This window comes from Triturus cristatus, chromosome 10 (assembly GCF_964204655.1).
Source record: "Triturus cristatus chromosome 10, aTriCri1.1, whole genome shotgun sequence".
NCBI classification, from domain to species: domain Eukaryota; kingdom Metazoa; phylum Chordata; class Amphibia; order Caudata; family Salamandridae; genus Triturus; species Triturus cristatus.
The window spans coordinates 520393925-520407355 of record NC_140593.1 but is presented as its reverse complement, the minus strand read 5'-3'; positions in this window follow the sequence as shown (position 1 = coordinate 520407355).

The window sequence follows — 13431 nt, the reverse complement described above, 5'->3', positions numbered from 1 at the left end:
CTGACCTCTGCGCATGACTGTTGCTGTACTCAATGTGTCTGTCAGCACGGTTGTTCGGCCACCCCCTCAGCTGGTTCTGACCATCACGGGTGTGTATGGTGCTCCATGTCTGTCTTGCCTAGAAAACTGTGACCCATGTGTCCTGTGCCAGACTCAGGCCCCAGGGTGTGGATGGTTGAAGTGAACAGATGACTCAGGCATGTATAGACTGTACAAGACACATGTTAGGTAATAATGCTACCAGCAGGCATCTACTCTTAATAGTGTGATTTATTATTGGGGGGGGGGGGCCAAGTGAGGGCCTTTCCGGGATTAGGGAATCCAAAGTTCAGTAGGGGAGTTGGTGTCCTTGCCATTGGAAATCCTCAGAGTCCATGCCACAGTCTTTGTCAACATTGGTCAGCCAGTGACCAGCAGGGCCATGTGGCAGAGAATGTCTCTTGATGCTGTGATGCTGTTGCTCCAGTGGGCCAGGTGCCAGGCCATGTGTCCTGGGAGATGGTGATGTAGCAGCCACCCTCACGGTCCTTTCCGTGGACGACCCGGCTTCCTGCGGGGAACCTCAGCAGCAGGCCGTGACGACATCTGGGATGCTCCGTCGGATGTTTCCTCCTCCTCCTCATGATCCCTCCCTGTGGGTGGTGATGTTCTCCGCCTTCTGGCACAGGGAGGGTCGGCCATGGTGTCGGCCATCCGACGGAGTTCAGCGTGAATCCCCTGGGACGCCGTCACTTGCTGAGCCTGTCTGTCCTCCATCCTCCGTTGGTGTAGCTGTAGACAGGCTATTAGCTCCGCATGTTGCTGGGCCTGCTGGACCTTGATCCCCTCGAGGACGGACACAACCTGGGCCATGCCCGTGGTGTCCTGCCGGTATGAGTCCAGGATGTTACGGACATGGGAAAATACCGGATCCCCAGCCAACTGGTCAGGCTCGCGCCTCCGCCGCTCTCCACTCCCACCACCCCTGCCCACTTGCGTCTGGCCTGCACTTGTGGGCACATGGGGTCTCCGGGACCCCTGAGGGGTGGCATTGGCGTTGTCGCCTGCCTCCTCCTGGGTGCCCGGGACACCGTGTCCCTCCTGGCGAGCCTGGCTGCATTGTGGTGTTGGGGCAGGGATCCTGGGTGTCTCCTGGGATGTGGCAGGAGTGGGGGTGGTGGTTGGCACGGTTGTACCTGACGCAGGTGCTGCAGGTGGTTGGACACCAGAGGGGCCAGGTCGGTCGGGGTCGTCCGCAGAGTGGTGAGAGTGGTCGCTGCCGGTGGGATCGGTCTCCTGCAGATCCGGGTCCTGTGAGTGTTCCCCCCCAGTGTTGGGGGGTGCAGCACGACGTTGACCTGTGTGTGAGAGAGACAATGTTAATTTTGATCCATGCAACATCCATGTTTCATCCGTTACAAAGTTGGCACATTTCCTCTTGGAATTAGGATCTGTCTTGCATTCCACTCACAGTGCACTTGTGCATGTGTGTGTCCCTTGGGCACCAATTTGGCCCCTTTAACTATGTGTGGCACAGTCTTACTTGCTGCGTCAAGTGTGACTGCAGTCAGCAGTGGAGTGTGCATGTGTGCCGAGCTATGCGTTTGCGCCTTCCTTGTAGCACTGTACATGTGCACATGGAGTGGATCCACACACTCATATGATGCAGGTGGCTGTCCTTGTGCTCGTGTACAGGTTGTAACATGGCCCTGCGTTTTGCCATGATGAAGAGGGGGGGTTCTGGCACTGGGCACCCTTGTCTACATGCACGCAGTCCACCTGCTGACGAGCAGACATTCCCACACACCAAAGGACTGATTTGCTCTCCCTGTGTCTCCCTCCTTCTCTGTCCCCCTCTCCCTCCCTCTCTGTCCCCCTCTCCCTCCCTCCGTGTGTCAGCCTCCTCCCTCTGTCCGTCTCCCTCCCTCTCTGTCCCCCTCTCCCTCCCTCTCTGTCCCCCTCTCCCTCCCTCTCTGTCCCCCTCTCCCTCCCTCTCTGTCCCCCTCTCCCTCCCTCTCTGTCCCCCTCTCCCTCCCTCTCAGTCCCCCTCTCCCTCCCTCCCTGTCCCCCTCTCCCACCCTCTGTGTCCCCCTCTCCCTCCCTCCGTGTGTCAGCCTCCTCCCTCTGTCCGTCTCCCTCCCTCTCAGTCCCCCTCTCCCTCCCTCTCTGTCCCCCTCTCCCTCTCTCTGTGTCCCCCTCTCCCTCCCTCCGTGTGTCAGCCTCCTCCCTCTGTCCGTCTCCCTCCCTCTCAGTCCCCCTCTCCCTCCCTCTCTGTCCCCCTCTCCCTCCCTCTCAGTCCCCCTCTCCCTCCCTCCCTGTCCCCCTCTCCCACCCTCTGTGTCCCCCTCTCCCTCCCTCCGTGTGTCAGCCTCCTCCCTCTGTCCGTCTCCCTCCCTCTCAGTCCCCCTCTCCCTCCCTCTCTGTCCCCCTCTCCCTCCCTCTGTGTCCCCCTCTCCCTCCCTCCGTGTGTCAGCCTCCTCCCTCTGTCCGTCTCCCTCCCTCTCAGTCCCCCTCTCCCTCCCTCCCTGTCCCCCTCTCCCACCCTCTGTGTCCCCCTCTCCCTCCCTCCGTGTGTCAGCCTCCTCCCTCTGTCCGTCTCCCTCCCTCTCAGTCCCCCTCTCCCTCCCTCTCTGTCCCCCTCTCCCTCCCTCTGTGTCCCCCTCTCCCTCCCTCCGTGTGTCAGCCTCCTCCCTCTGTCCGTCTCCCTCCCTCTCAGTCCCCCTCTCCCTCCCTCTCTGTCCCCCTCTCCCTCCCTCTCAGTCCCCCTCTCCCTCCCTCCCTGTCCCCCTCTCCCACCCTCTGTGTCCCCCTCTCCCTCCCTCCGTGTGTCAGCCTCCTCCCTCTGTCCGTCTCCCTCCCTCTCAGTCCCCCTCTCCCTCCCTCTCTGTCCCCCTCTCCCTCCCTCTGTGTCCCCCTCTCCCTCCCTCCGTGTGTCAGCCTCCTCCCTCTGTCCGTCTCCCTCCCTCTCAGTCCCCCTCTCCCTCCCTCCCTGTCCCCCTCTCCCACCCTCTGTGTCCCCCTCTCCCTCCCTCCGTGTGTCAGCCTCCTCCCTCTGTCCGTCTCCCTCCCTCTCAGTCCCCCTCTCCCTCCCTCTCTGTCCCCCTCTCCCTCCCTCTGTGTCCCCCTCTCCCTCCCTCCGTGTGTCAGCCTCCTCCCTCTGTCCGTCTCCCTCCCTCTCAGTCCCCCTCTCCCTCCCTCCCTGTCCCCCTCTCCCACCCTCTGTGTCCCCCTCTCCCTCCCTCCGTGTGTCAGCCTCCTCCCTCTGTCCGTCTCCCTCCCTCTCAGTCCCCCTCTCCCTCCCTCTCTGTCCCCCTCTCCCACCCTCTGTGTCCCCCTCTCCCTCCCTCCGTGTGTCAGCCTCCTCCCTCTGTCCGTCTCCCTCCCTCTCAGTCCCCCTCTCCCTCCCTCTCTGTCCCCCTCTCCCTCCCTCTGTGTCCCCCTCTCCCTCCCTCCGTGTGTCACCCTCTGTCACCTTGGCCCAGCTTCCTGGGCACACACTGTTAGCAGATCTTTGAGTGGCCCTTGGCCTGTTGATGTGAGTTTGTTTCTGATCTCCAGGCACCCATTTTGTCTGCTGTGTGTCTGTGCGCTGCTGCTGTGGTGGTGTGTGCTGCCACTCTTTCACACTGTTGGCTGTTCATTAGCTGCTGGCATGTGCAAAACAGTGCCTTCACCCCCATGTGTTGATGCAAGGCGTCCGCCATTTGCTGGCAAGTCATTCCTGTGTTGGGACACAGTGTTTGTCTGGCTGTGACCTAGGCCATATGGGCAGAGGGCATTGTTGTCTGCTTTGGAGTCGCACTATGTGATTCTTGGTGCCCAGCCTCCCGCCATCCGGGTTACCGTGTCATGTGTTGTTGTCTTCTGTGGCCTGTGACTTGACATTGTCCAGCTGGGTGCATGGGGCATGGTGGCAGCAGTGGCATGTGCCTGCTCATGGAGTGTGGTTGAGTAATGCGATGGCTTGTGGTGGTTGCGTGCCTGTTATTGATTTTGGTTGTGGTTGCAGTTCCCCCCATGTGAGGTGCGTTGTTTGTCTACTCACCCGGGTCTCGGAGTCCTTCTACTCCTTCAACTGCCTCCACCGGCAGTATGGCCATCACCCTCTCCTCCCAGGGATGGTACTGTACGGCTCTGCGGGAGGGCCCTCCTCCGGTGGCGTTGGCCTGGTCGTGTTCCTCCTGCCTCTTGGCTCTGACCCTCCTCCGCAGATCGTACCACCTGTTCTGGCAATCCTGCTTGGTCCTCCTGGTGTCCGCAACAGCATTCACAGCATCGACGATGGTCTGCCACATGGCTGTTTTGGCTGCCTGGCTGGTGCTTCTGACCAATGTTCCAAAGATCTGTGGCTCGACTCTGAGGATTTGATCAACAAGGACCTCCAACTCTCGGTGACTGAACTTTGGATTCTTGGTAGTGGGCATGGTGAGGGGTGTGGGTGGGGATGGTGTGGGTGTGGGGGGGGGGTGTGGATGTTGGGGGGGGGGGGGGTGGATGGTTGTGTGTGTGTGTGAATGTGATGAGAGGGTGTTTGTGAGGGTGGTCGTTTGAAGGTGTGCAAGTGTAAGGTGTGGTGTAGCTTGTAGTCTGGTTCTGTGGTGTCTGGCAGCAGTGAGTCTGTTGGAAAGGCTCATGGTTTGTGTGTGTGGGCCCTTTTTATTGGTCCATGGGTGGGTGTGGCAGTTTTTGAATTTTGGGTGGGTGTGTTATAAGGAGTGGTGGTGTATTGGGCCTCTGTTTGTTTTTGGCAGTTGCAGGTCAGTGATTGTGTTATTTAAGTGGTTGTTGGCCATGTTTAGTGGCTGTGTGCCTTTCGACTGGTGTATTCTTGTGTTGTTTTATTTTGTCCTGGTTGTGTACGTGCGTTTTGAGCGTGTGTACGGTGTGTACATGGGCCATTTGGTTGTACGATTTTGTCCTTTTGTGTGGCTTTGTAAGACTCGTACATGCGGTTGTGATGTTGGGGCATGGGGTGCGCTCCGTACTTAGGAGGTTGTGTTGGGGGTGCGCCAGGAACGTACTGGGGTGGGGGTACGACTGGAACGTACTTGGGTGTAGGTACACGGGGGGTACGACACGTACAGGGGTGGGGGGTGTACATTGACGGTGGTACGACACGTACTGGGGTGGGGGTACGACTGGAACGTACTGGGGTGTAGGTACACGGGGGGGTACGACACGTCCTGGGGTGGGGGTACGACTCGAACGTACTTGGGTGTAGGTACACGGGGGGTACGACACGTACTGGGGTGGGGGGGTGTACATTGACGGTGGTACGACACGTACTGGGGTGGGGGTACGACTGGAACGTACTGGGGTGTAGGTACACGGGGGGTACGACACGTACTGGGGTGGGGGTACGACTGGAACGTACTTGGGTGTAGGTACACGGGGGGTACGACACGTCCAGGGGTGGGGGTACGACTGGAACGTACTGGGGTGGGGGTACACGGGGGTACGACACGTACAGGGGTGGGGGGGTATACATTGACGGGGGTATGACACGTACTGGGGTGGGGGTTCGACTGGAACGTACTGGGGTGTACCTAGACGGGTGGGGGTATACATACACGGGGGGTACGTGTCGGACGTACGGGGGCTGGGGGGAGTGTTGGGCGCGTATGCGGGCACATGTCTCCATGGTTGCTATGGGTGTTCGGTGCGGACGGTGTTTTTTCCATACGGTTGTACGCTCGGACGCACGGGATGGATCGTGATTCCTCGGTCGGACTTGGCTTTTCACGTTTGTAAGGTAAATCGTCCGAGGACGTGTCGGACACATTTTCCGACCCGAGGACGTGTGGGGAATGATTCCCAGTGCGGTTCGTATGGACTTTTTACCATGCGAATCGTGATTGCCAGTTCGTACGGCACTTGTACGATTCGTACGGTAAAAAGACCCGATACGAGTCGCACGGGGGAATTTTTTACCGGATTGTGATCGGCACCCAGGTGTCTTGGTGATAAAGGACAACCACATTTGGGGAAATCTGTAGGTGATCATACCTCATCTCAAAACTTTAGAATACTTGAAGGAAGTCCCACATAATTGCCAAATATACTTTTAGTTTGAGAAAACTTTGCAACAGAACAGAATTTAAATCTTTTAAACTTTACACAAAATGGTATGTATCTTACCCTGGCTTCTTAATCAGCAAACATGGGGTAATACAAACACTGGCTTTATGAACTAATACACTTTTTTCTAAAAATGCATATATAAAGAAGAAGAATCTCACCCCAGTTTGAGACAAATGAAGGTACTGAGGTAAGTGGTGTATTTTCTTCATAGGATTTAAACAGGCCTTAACATGGCCAGCTGTTAAAATGCATCCTACATCTCTGTCATGTTGATCCTAACGGACTGGGGATACTCTTATAAAACAACAAACAAGCTCTTGGTAAAGATCGCACTGCCAATAAAATCAGTGAAATAACATTCATAACACAGCTGAAGAAGCATTTATAATGTCAATGGAAGCCTCTAAAACAACACTGTTATTAGTGCAAAAGATAATGCAATTTGATTTACACAGAAGATGCCCCCCCCCCAAATAGATGGGCCAGAAAGGAAGCAATAATGAGAAAAGCATGGTGTCAGCAATATGACCCACAGCCACAGATACAACTCCATGAGACACAGAGAGGTATTCTTTGGCTTGTAATGCCAGCTCTGTCATTGGTTCTATCTGAGAAGGGAAGGGATGGGGATAGAAAGGCTCTTAAAAGCTGATCAGCCAGCACCGGTATGATAAAGCTGGGAGTGTGTCCGCCATTTGTAACACGTTGCATGTAGAGGAATTCACGATCATTTTGATTCAAAGAGTGATTGGGATAGTCAGATCCTCTATGGCTGTCCTAATAGGGAGGATATTGGTGTTGAGGATAGAAAAGAGGAGTTGTTGGGGTAGGAGATAGTTCACACATGTCATAAGACACTTTTGTGTTCATTCACTCCCTTTTCCAATGCCAATTTGGCAATAATTAAAATAGGAAGTTTTCTTATGGAGCAAACTCGCCCGTCTCCTCTCTCGTTCCCCACCGCTCCTTGACCTCCTCTCTGCCTCCTGCTGCCTGCCGAATTGAATTACTGCATCTATGGAGACATTCATTTTGTGTCTATTGAGCATTTCATTCTCTTATGGGCGTCTAAAGAAAGGATTAGTCACTCAAACTAATTCTGGCTTTTATTTTGTCAACCAACACTAGTATTTTGCAATTTCTCTCAGAATTTCTGTTACATCTCTGATTGAAAGTAGCCTCTATAACCTCTGTAATGGTTTCAGTTGTATTTATAATGCCCAATCGGTGATCAGATATGTCTTTCAATCAATCTAAATAAGTGGCTGGGGAGTTTCTTCACTTTTTGTGACAGTTACTAATCACTATCCAATTTACTTTTGTTGGACACACCAATTATTTTATTAAGCAGTGCATGCCTAGCTGTCACCAAGGAAGCACCATTACCAATTGGGATTTCAGACTGTATTTGTTTGACAGTGTAAGAATGAAATATTGAATAACTTTTCAAAATATATGTGCATTGTAAACAAAGAAATGTGCCTTATGTGTTCTTTAGGCCTGGGCAAAAATTTCGTTCCGTTCGCGGAAATTGCGATAATTTGACATTTTTGCGTTCCGCGGAGAGCGCGAAAATGTCAAAAATTCCGGTTTCCGCAGCTTGGCGATAATTTGTTTCTTGCTCGCGCTGTAAAATGATACATTCTCGCGCGCGCGCGATCGCCTTACCTGAATCCCTGCGTTCGCCGACAAGTTTTCTTGATCCGGTCGCGTTCTCCATGAGATGTTGTATTGTTTTTAGCCATTTGCGCTGTCTCGCGACAGTTCGCGCCCGCAGTGACGTCATGCGTCGCGCGATCACGTCTTTCTTCTCGCGATCATGCACCGCGAGAACAACTCAAAACAAGATGGCCGCGCCCGCAAGCAACCACATGGGTAAGTTGGCGACCCGCAACCATGCAGAAAATCTCGCGAACATGCCGGAAAAAAACTTCCGCATCTTCGCGATATTTCTGCTTGTTTGCGATAATTTTAAACATTCTCGCGATCATTTGCGAAGGTTAATTCCGCAAATTCCGCCCACCCCTAGTGTTCTTCTGCGTTTAAATTGATCTTTAGTTTTCCATGTCATTATTTCTATAAACATCACCTTGAAAGTCCGCAAACAATGTTTTGAGAATAGTATGGCTGATTTTATAATTCTACATGGTATGTTTTATGATGTATGTCAGTCTTGTGTCCTCCTGCTTAGGTCAATAAGAAAATAGATCATCTCTCTGTAAAGGAATCATTTTAAGTTATTTTTCTGTGAGAACATTTTTTATGTAGCCTCACAATCTGAATCTCTTTTACAATTCTTGTAACTCCTTATCGAATATATACTCTCCTTAAATACCCATCTATTTAATGTAATCAGTTGTCTGAAGAATAAATGACTGGCATTGCAAATGTGCAGGATGAAACTGAAACATTAAAAAAATTATTTGGGGCTATAGATATTTTGGAAACAGTAGTTGATCATTTGTTAGTCACCTTCTTTAGAAGTTTCCACATCCAAAACATTAATCTTTCTCCTAAATTACTGCATATAATCAAATATTATCAGGGTTCTTATTCAGCTTTTCTTTACCATCTTCCACCTCTGCTCTGATGCGTCACCATAAAAGAAACATATCATCAGTGTAACAAACAGCACATTACTTGTTTTTACAATTTAGGAATGCGACGAATATGTCCATATTCCTTTAAATCATGTATACACACGCAAAACATGGAATTAAATTCAAACCCAAGGAGATGTGATTCCATTGTATGGAATTGTTTTTGTTTCATTCAAAAACGTTTTAGGAACAACTATGTGCAATAGTTATAGAATAAAAGCTTAGTCCATACTAGCTGTATCTGGTTATAACAAGACTGGCTGATCACTTTCAAATCCTCCTAATGTGAAATGTCAATATACCAACTAGAAATATTCATTGTACACATTAACCATGAATTATCTTTTTCAAAATTCTGAAATGTCCTCAAGATATCAGTGAGGTCTTTGATAAATGACTAACTGCATTTAACGGCAGTCTGTATAAAACTATCAATAGAAATAGCAATGTTTTGGAAAATTGAATCAATCGACGACATATAAATCTTTCCACACTTTTGTTGATTATTTGCAACATATATCGAAAGGTCAGTTTAGGATATTTTTCCAACAGAAAGTCTTTGATAATGTTAATATAACCGTTTTCCCTATCCACTTCTGTAATATTTTTACATGTCTAATCATTGTAAAGTACTCCTGAGATCATATTCCAATTGTCTCACCGGATAAATGCTCAGTAATATTTGTCAGTAATATTCCAGGTCTATTCAAACCAGGGTGCCGCCGATAACAGCTCTGCTCATGATATAATATGTTCATTTTATCCTACATTTTTAAAAGCTTAATGTTCCTCAATAGCAAATTTGTTAAATCTAGTATTTTTAAACTCCTTTAAACATAATCTTTCTAAGAATTCAATAGTCTTATCATTAGTCTTAAGATGCAATGTAGATATTGACTTACATTTTTTCCCGCTACTTTGGATGTACAGTGTTTGCAAAAACAAAAATGTAATCTTCATTTTCCTAATGGGTTTACAGAATTCAACTTTAAAATAAAACTATGATATCAAACATGTTGGATAAAAATTAACCCCGCTTTTAGTCCTCTATTTTCTTTAATATTCAAAATATATGATGACAAGTTTACCACCAGCCCTTCTTCGATTTCAAAATACATTTTTCTACTTCCTTGTCTTTTGTGTATCCTCCTATAAAAAGTGAACAGTTTGTACTAACACCATAATGTCCTGGCGGTTCAATATCTGATTCTCATGATCATAAAGATGATTCACCAGAAAAAGTCTCCTACCTCCTTTGACTATTTGCAATGGTATGATGGTTGCTGTCTTGGTCCTCCAGAGGTATTTGGATTAAAAAAGATTCTAAGTCACAGGTTTCCCAGAATATTAGGAGGAGTACACTTTGACACAGCCTAGGGGTTTGCAGGACTTCCCTAACAGCACCTGTGGGTCAAGTTTGACCCCATCAGACGCCAGCATCACGATCCAAGGCAGGTCTCTTTGGATCTTGTCAGGTGGGCCGTTGCAGGAAAGTCCTCTTGTGAGTTGTTCAGTCCCTGTAGCTTGAATAGGACCCTTAGAGTCCACTTCTTTGTCCTAGGTACAAAAGGGAGCAGGTCCAGTCCTCTGGGGCTCATTTGAATTTTCAGACAACAGGTTTACTTCGTTTATGGTCTTCCACAGGTCCAGCAAGTGTTCTGAGGAAGGTTTGTGAGGATGCCACATTTATGACTTTCCCTAACTTGTGGGTGTCTCCTGGCCTCTCCCTAACCCATAGACTGAAAATTCCCTGGGGTAACTCTACCCACGTTGCAGCATTTCCTGTGTTCCCTAGAGAAAACAATTCCAAACAGTGCCCCTCTCTGCTTCAATCCAAGTTTGCAAAACTCTTCTCCATTTCTGAAGAGCCTGTGTGCCCAATCTAGAAGTGTGGCCAGGAAACTGGGCACCCTCTCCCCTGTGGTCACTTTAAACCATTTATGAGGATAGCTCCTCCCCCATTGGAATTGGAGCCTACCAGACAGGAGGAACAAATAAGGGGCCTGTTCAGCTATCATTTGACATCTACCTGTGACAGGGTAGATGTTGTAAATCACCATCTTTTGGGTATTACCCCAGATTTTCACCTTCACTACCCTCATTTTTTGCTAAACATGTTTTTGTTGGCAGTAGCACTTTACTTCTTCTAGTCAATGGTAAAGTGCTTGCGCCCCCCTCTTTCAAACATGGTAAAATTGGTATACAACTAAATGCTCCTTATTTGACATAATATGATGCATTACTGCCTTTTCCCAGCGCTGCCATACAATATGCTGCCTAGCGCCAATGCTGGCCCTCTTGCACCATGATGTGTTGTGAGCAGAATTGGTTTGGTGCCCAAAGGGACCCCTTCTTGCACAGAAACAATCATGAGAGGCAATTCCCTCTTTCTGTGTGTGCTGCAGAGTGCAGCCCATACAAAAAGAGGAAATAACTAGGAGAAATAAGATATTTCTCCTTGTCACGTCTCAGCTGGGGAGGCGTAGCAGCTTGGTACATTCTGGGGTGTACCACTTATGGCAAATCTGAGAATGCATCAACATCCATGGGTGTTGTGTGGGAACCCTCATGCACCAACCAGGATTGCCTCCCTGGGGCAGAGTAACTCAACACAGCGATTTGTGCTATGTTGTGTTACTCCAGATTTACCAAGCCACTCAGGGCCACACAAGGTAGCCTTGTGCAATTTGATAAATCACACTTAAGGTCTGCCTTGCTTGCATGCCGTTGCATCGTGTACAAGCCATGCAACCCTTTGATAAATATGGCCCTGAATTTTTGTCATTTTGGTGTTATTTTATTTAACACAATTTTCTCTATTTTCTAAATTGGTTTGAGATTTTTCTTGTGTTGTGATTTCACTTTATTACTGATTGAGTGCTCCATAAGTACTTTACATATTGCCTCTATCCTAAGCCTGACTGTTTTTGTGCCAAGCTAACAGAGAGTTAAGCACAGAGGTTTATTCAGTGAAGTTTGTGGTTCACCCTGAAAAGGACTGTGAAGAGTACTTGAGTGGGGCTCTAACCCCTCTCAACTAATAACCAAATGTCTTATCATAGGCCTCTTTGAAGTTAATTTAGTTCCTGGGCACAGCCCACTGGCCAGCTTGCAAATGAGACAAAAACACCTCCCTATACCCAAGGTCTTTGTCCTGCTCTGAGAGCAGTTTTCACACCTCATTAAGGGGGCTATTTAGCTGCCAGGTGACAAGTGAGAGGTGGAGCTCTTGAAAATGGGCCTTCAGAGGCTTCAGGCAGGGAAAGGCTAACTTTCTAAAAGTACTATTTCCTTAACAGTTATTAAAAATTCAATTTTACCATTAGATTTGATTTTTAATAACTATTAAAATTAGTCTTTTAATTACATTTCTAACTGTTTCTTTACCCATATTAGCATTATTAAATGTAATAATGTAATCTAATGTTTTCGTATGGAACACCCAGCCTTGCAACATTGAAAATAGCTTTTGAAGCTGTTCCACTGTAAGGACATTCTTCACTTTAAACCTTTGCATTGCCTACTTTGAAATACAAGCAAACTGCCCTACATACTATGAGGCCTACATAGGGTTGACATAAATAATTAAAAGTAAGGTTATGACCTGTCATAACGGGTTATTTTGACTAGTTGAATTTGCAGGTTAAAACTACAAAAGACAATGACCGGCTACAAATAATAGGCCTGCAGTTAGGCTTGCACTGTCACCATACTATATGGCACAATAGATTTTGCAGTCTACTAGTGACACTAGATTTACAGGCCCTGGGTACTATTTTGTAACATATACTAGGAACATATAGGAAAGTTAAATATGCCAATTTGCAGGATGCCAATTTCAATATTTTGAAAGGGGGACTACAGGCATTTTACCTCTAGTTTGCACGGGTTTACCTCTAGTTTGCACATAGATCTACAAAGAGCAAAAACAGTGAAGGCAAAAATCTGGGGGGGTCATCACGCAAAAGATGGTAATTTCCTACGTAAACGTACTATTAGGTATACTTCGACCTCTTTTTTTTCTTCTTCCCAACCATTGTTTTGTGGATACTCCTCTAAAAAAAGGACTGGTAAAGCCATTAGGTCTCGCCTTTGAGATCTACTGGTGTTGCCAAAGGCTTTTGCCCATGCTGTGAAGCATCAGCAAAAGGCAAATTGTCTTTCAACAAAAATGCTTTTCATTGATGTTGTACAGCACTGACAATGAATAATATTAATACTATTATTTAAAAAATGCGATGTGTGCATGAGCGCTTAAGCATCATGTGGCCTGTCATTCAGTTGTAGCAAACATGCATGAATACATAATTGCACACAAGCATTACCACTCATACGCATGCCTACTGATTACTGATGAGTACAATTTATTTATTTTTTATTTACAGACCCATAATGCGGACTCCACTTGGAGCAGAAAGTTATAAAAAAATTTACTTACAGAAACGTGCTTTTTTTAAAGCAGAGTCTCCAGGGCAGCAAATGCGTACTGCCCAGCACTCCAAAAAATGTAAACAAAAATGCATTGTAAGAATTTTGAGTAGTGAGGAAGCAATGAAGTAGCCAGTGGAAGGAGCAGAAGGGGAAAAGCAACTTTGCATGGGAAGAAAAAGCCTGGGGTGGGGGAGAAGGCAGCAACACTGAGTGCCTGGGAAAGGAGGCAGGTATCAAACAGCAAAACAGCACATGAGAGAGAGAGCAAATGGAGGGTGGGGCATCTTTTGGAAGGAGAAGCAGCACACAAGGGAGAGAGATGTGTACTCTCATGGAGAAG